General features: G+C 40.3%; 1 long non-coding RNA gene across 1 annotated transcript; it reads right to left on the reverse strand.

Annotated features, from left to right (window-relative positions):
• Positions 1 to 421: 421 nt before the first annotated feature.
• On the reverse strand, positions 422 to 5,339 carry LOC129638693 (uncharacterized). Its single transcript, XR_008707971.1, has 2 exons — positions 3,936 to 5,339; positions 422 to 1,098 (listed from the first exon to the last, which is right to left on the reverse strand). It is a non-coding gene; the product is annotated as an uncharacterized LOC129638693 (long non-coding RNA).
• Positions 5,340 to 6,224: the final 885 nt, after the last annotated feature.

The raw sequence follows: 6,224 nt of genomic DNA on the forward strand, positions 1-6,224 counted from the left end.
AAAAAATACAGAGGGAGGAACACTCTCAAGCTCATTCTATGAGGCCACCATCACGCTGAGAGCAAAACCAGATAGAGAAGCACACACGAAAAAAAAGAAAAGAAAAGAAAATGACAGGCCAATATCACTGAAGAACACAGATGGAAAAATCCTGAACAAAATACTAGCGAACCAAAATAGACAGTCTCTTCAATAAGTGGTGCCTTGAAAACTGGACAGTTACATGTAAAATAATGAATTTAGAACATTCTCTAACACCATACACAAAAATAAACTCAAAATGGATCAAAGACCGAAATGTAAACCCAGATTCTATAAAACCCTCAGAGGAAAACCTAGGAAGAACACTCACTGTTTGACATAAGTTGCAGCAGTATTTTTTTCTTTTAGTAAAATGGTTTTTGATCCACCTCCTGGAGTAATGAAAATAAAAAGAAAAACAAACAGGTGACCTTTAATGAAAGTCAAAAGCTTCCACACAGCAAAAGAAACCAAAAACAAAAAGACAACTCACAGAATGAGAGGAAATATTTGCAAACAACAGCACAATAATCTCCAAAATATATAAATAGCTCATGCACCTCTGTGTCAAATAAACAATCCCATAAAAAAGAAGGCAGAGTGTATAAACAAACATTCCTTCAAAGAAGACATACAGATGACCAAAAAGCCTATGAAAAGATGCTCACCATCACTAATTATGGGAAAAATGCAAATGAAAAGTACAATGAGGTATCACCTCACACCAGCCAGAATGGTCATCAACCCAAAATCTGCAAACAACAAACGATGGAGTGTGGAAAAAAGGGAACACTGTTGCACTCTCAGTGGGAACGCAAATTGACACAGTCACTACGGAGAACATTATGGAAGTTCCTTGAAAAACAAAAAATAGAGTTACCATATGATTTACCAATCCCACTCTTGGTACATATCCAGAGAATACCATGATTCATAAATATACATGCACTCCAATCTTCATTGCAGCACTATTTACATTAGCGAAGATATCAGTTCAGTTCAGTTCAGTAGCTCAGTCGTGTCCGGCTCTTTGCGAACCCATGAATCGCAGCGAAGATATGGAAGTAACCTAAATGTCTATCAACAGAGGAATGAATAAAGCAAATGTCGTAAATATATACAGTGGAATATTATTCAGCCATAAAAAGAATTAATTAATGATATGTGCAGCAACATGGATGGACCTAGGGAATGTCATACTAAGTAAAGTAAGACAGAGGAAGACAAATAACATATGTTATCACTCGTAAGCGGAACCTAATTTTTAAAAAAGGACACAAATGAACTTGCTTCCCTGGTGGCTCAGCTGGTAAAAAATCTACCTGCAATGTGGGAGACCTGCCTTTGATCCCGGGGTTGGGAAGACCCCCTGGAGAAGGGAACGGCTACCCACTCCAGTATCCCGGCCTGGAGAATTCCATGGACTGTATAGGCCATGGGGTCGCAAAGAGTCAGATAAGACAGCGACTTTCATTTCACTTCACAAATAAACTCATTTACAAAATACAAACCGACTTATGGATATCGAAAACAAGCTTATGATTACCACTGGAGAAATGTTGGGGGAGGGATACTTTAGGAGCCTGAGATAAACATACACGACTGTTGTGTCTGACTCTTCGTGACTCCATGGACTGTAGTCCACCAGGACCCTCCATCCATGGAATTTTCCAGGTCAGAATACTGCAGTGAGTTTCGATTTCCTGCTCTAGGGGATCTTCCTGACCCAGGGACTGAACCCACTTATTTTGTGTCTCCTGCATTGGCAGGTGATTCTTTACCACTGTGCTACTTGGGAAGCCCACATCTACAACTAATATATATAATAGCAATAACCCCAAAGTGCCTACTGTATAACACAGGGACCTGTACTCAATAATCTGTAGTAATCTGTATGACAAAAGAGTCTGAAAATGAGTGAATATGTGTATGTATAACTGAATCACTCTGTTATATACCTGAAACTAACGCAACATTTTAAATTAATTATACTCAATAAAACACAATAGAAAAATAATACTACCATAATATCCAGCAATCTGACTCCTGAGCACATAGCCTGAGAAAATCATAATTTGAAAATGGAAGAAACACCCCAATGTAAATTGCAGCAATATTTACAATACCCAAGACATGGGAGCAACATAAATGTCCATCAACAGAGGAGTAGATAAACATGTGGTCCAGAAATACAAAGGAATATTACTCAGCCATAGGAAAGAATGCCATTTGCAGCAACATGGATGGACCTAGGGATTGTCATACTAAGTGAAGTAAGTCAAAGACAAATATATCCTTCATATGTGGAATCTAATTTTAAAAAGTGATAAAATGAACTTAATACAAAACAGAAAACTTACAGATCCTGAAAACGAACTTATGGGTACTAAAGGGGAAATGTAGTGAGGGAGGGATATATCAGGAGCTTGAGATCAATGTACACACACCCCTATATATAAAATATATAACCAATAAGGACCTCCTGCATAGCACAGGGAACTCTAATCAATATTCTGAGATAACCTATATGAGAATAGAAACTGAAAATGAATTTATACGTGTGTGTGTGTGTGTGTGTGTGTGTGTGTAACAGCATTACTTTGCTATATGCCTAAAACTAACACAACATTGTAAAACTATACTCCAATAATTTTTTAAAAATAGAATACCTGGGCATATATCTGAAGAAAACCATAATTTGAATAGGAACAAGCACCCCCATGTTCCTTGCAGCACTGTTTACAAGAGCCAAGACATGGAAACAACCTAAAGGTCCATCAACACATGAAAAAGATGTGATACATAAATACAATGGAAGAATACTCAGCCATAAGAAAGAATGAAAGAATGCCATTTTCAGCAACATGGATGGACCTAGAGATTGTCTGAGTAAGTCAAAGACAAATACCGTAGTATATTGCTCATAGGTAAATCTAATTTTTTAAAATGACACAAATGGACTTATTTACAAAACAGAAACAGACTCGCAAAATTTGAAACAGACTTAGGGTTACCAAAGGAGAACTTTCTGGGCAAGGATACATTAGAAGCTTGAGATGAACATACACATACAACCAATATAGAAAATAGATAACTGAACAGAACCTCCTATACTCAATATTCTATAATAGCCTATATGGGAAAAGAATCTGGAAAAGATTGAATATATGTGTAACCGAATCACTTTGCTGTACACCTGAAAATAACACAAGATTGTAAATCAACAAATCTCCAATAATTTTTTTTAAAAGAATATCCATCTGTAACAATACCTCTGTGCTGTCACCTTAGGCAAAGGGGAAAACCCCCATCACCTCCATACAGCAAGGTTTCCAGTCCAGGAGCAAGGTGCTTTATCTCCCGATTCAGAGGACCCTCATTAATTACAGGTTGAATGAAGTCTCACCACATTCATCCCATAGCCAACTCCTACTAGCCAATCCCAACACATAAAACAGTCAGACACAGACAAACATAGGCAATTAAATCCAAAGGCCTGGAACCTTAAGCCAGTGTTCAGAGCTCTAACCCAATCATTTGAGCACCTCAGTAGCGCTAACCTCTGACATTGTCCTCTTAGGTTGGGTCTTTAACCCAGGACTGTAGCCTTAGGATTCGAATCAGACAGAAGAAACTCTCCTAGGTGGGACTCTAACCCACAGTGGTATTGTCGTTCTTCAATCAATTCATCACATCTGACTCTGTGCAACCAAATGGACTGCAGTATACAAGGCTTCCCTGTCCTTCACTTTCTCCTCAGGTTTGCTCAAACTCATGCCCACTGAGTCAGTGATGCCATCCAACCATCTCATCCTCTCTTAACACATAGTCCTGATGAGATTATTAGACTACAGGCACATTCTAACTTCATATAGCACATTTAGTAACAGGCATATTTTAAGGAGTTTACTCACCCCAAAGATGTCTGATCCAGGAGCTGTTTCCTTCCTTAAAAGTGAAAGGAGCCCCAGAAGCCAGAGGAGCCCAGAGTGCCATGGCTAGGAAACAGGAACCCGAGAGCCAACTCTCTAGACAAACTCAGTATAGGTGACAGGGTTGGTGTTGAAGGCCCACCAGGGGCTACAGTGCATCAAGCAGATGGTCACAAGTCCTAAACCTCAACAAGGCTGCCCAAACTCACGGAACATGGGCTCACTGCCCGATGCTCAGAGAAGTCAACACTTATGGCAAGAGTTTTAGAGAAAAGAGCTTTACTGCAAGGCCTACAAATGCAGGACGCAAGGTATCAAATCTCTGTTCAACCCAGGAGCCTGGGTGCAATCTAAGGGGTCAGGGGAATTTCTAACTTGGAAGCTAATTGGCTAGTCTTCAATTAGTCCCTTTTCGCTACTCAGGTTACAGGAAGCCAGGTTTTCCTCATTGAAGGAGGTCTCACTTTGTAAATGGCCGGGGGCAATATTTCTCTTCTCTGAGTTTTGCAGACTGAAGAGCTTGGCTCCGGGGTCATATTGAGGTCATGTGTTCCTTCTTGGACACATGCAGTTCTTTCCTTGTAAAATGACTCAAGGTGTGATTAATCAACAATCTATTTGAGAAGGTCAAACCAGTTTAAGCTGGTCAGTTGTTTCACATGCTGTTTCACTAGCCCCCTGAACCCCAGCACATTACCGAAACTCCTAGGCAAAGAAAATCTCAGTGAACTAAATGTTGCCTAGCAAGGAAAATCATGTAACCTTCACGCCAGAGGATGTGACATAGAATGTGCTTGAGGTAGAATCTTTCCCAGTTGGAAAGAACTCAGAGTTCTTAGAAATTTTGTCATTGATCAGTATCTTCCCTCCCAGATACCCTTTCATCTAAATAATGAATATTTCCACGTATTTAAGTACTAACAAAAATCTAGAACTTGCCTAGAATTTGCCCAATTACACACAAGATAAAAGAATCAAGTAGGTCCTTAAGGAGAGGTCTCTGGCTCCCTCAACTCAGTGTAAAGGTCACCAGTCCAGGAGATTGTGGATTCTCTGAGGCCCTCCATCTGAGGATCTGACCGTGCTCACCACTCCCACTGTCTGGAGTAGCCCACCAGGCAACTTCCCTTGAAATGACCTCTCGCTGAAGGCTCTGCGTTTTCCTAAGGCTCTGAAGCGAGACTGTGTATTAAAAAATGGAGATATCCGTTTGCGGACAAAGGTCCCTGTACTCAAAGCTATGGTTTTTCCAGTAGTCATATATGGATGTGAGAGTTGGACCATAAAGAAGACTGAGTGCTGAAGAACTGATGCTTTCAAACTGTGGTCTTGGAGAAGACTCTTGAGAGACTCTTGGACAGCAAGGAGATCAAGCCAGTCCATCCTAAAGGAAATCAACCCTGAATATTTATTGGAAGGACTGATGCTCAATCTGACTCCAATACCCTAGCCACCTGATGCGAAGAGCTGGCTCATTGGAAAACACCCTGACGCTAGGAATGAAAGATTGAGGGCAGGAGGAGAAGGGGGAAGCAGAGGGTGAGATGGTTGGATGGCATCACTGATTCAATGGACATGAGTTTGAGAAAACTCTTGGAGACAGTGAAGGGCAGGGAGGCCTGGTGAGCTGCAGTCCATGGGGTCTCAAAGCATCAGACACAACTGAGTGACTGAGGATGCACACACACACACACACACACACACACCACTCCATGATATGTATATATCATATATCTATCCATTGATACATCAATGGACATTTAGGCTGCTTCCCTGTATTGGTTATTGTGAATAATGCTGCAACAAATACAGGAATGAAAATATCTCTTGGAGAGTCTAATTTTAATTTTTTTGGATTAAAACCCAGAAGTGGGCTTGCTGAATCATATGGTAATTCAATTTTTAATTTTTTGAGGAACCTCAATACTGTTTTCCACGATGGTTGCACCCATGGACATTCTCACTAACATTATAAAAGAGTTCTCTAAATGCTTGCACTTAATCATCTTACTCTGTCCTGGAGAGGGAGCAAGACAATCAACTTTTCAAATGATTGTTGTGGTAAAACCACTTAACATCAGATCTACTCACTTAAATATTTAGGCACACAATACAGTAATGTTAAATATAGGCACAATGTTACCCAGCAGATCTCTGGAATTGCTTCATCTTGCATAACTGAAACGTTATACCAAGTGAAAAGCAACTGCTCATGCACATGCACATGCAGTCACCATGTGCAGTGATCTTGGAGCCCCCCAAAATGAAGTC

This window comes from Bubalus kerabau, chromosome X, assembly GCF_029407905.1.
Source record: "Bubalus kerabau isolate K-KA32 ecotype Philippines breed swamp buffalo chromosome X, PCC_UOA_SB_1v2, whole genome shotgun sequence".
NCBI lineage: Eukaryota > Metazoa > Chordata > Mammalia > Artiodactyla > Bovidae > Bubalus > Bubalus kerabau.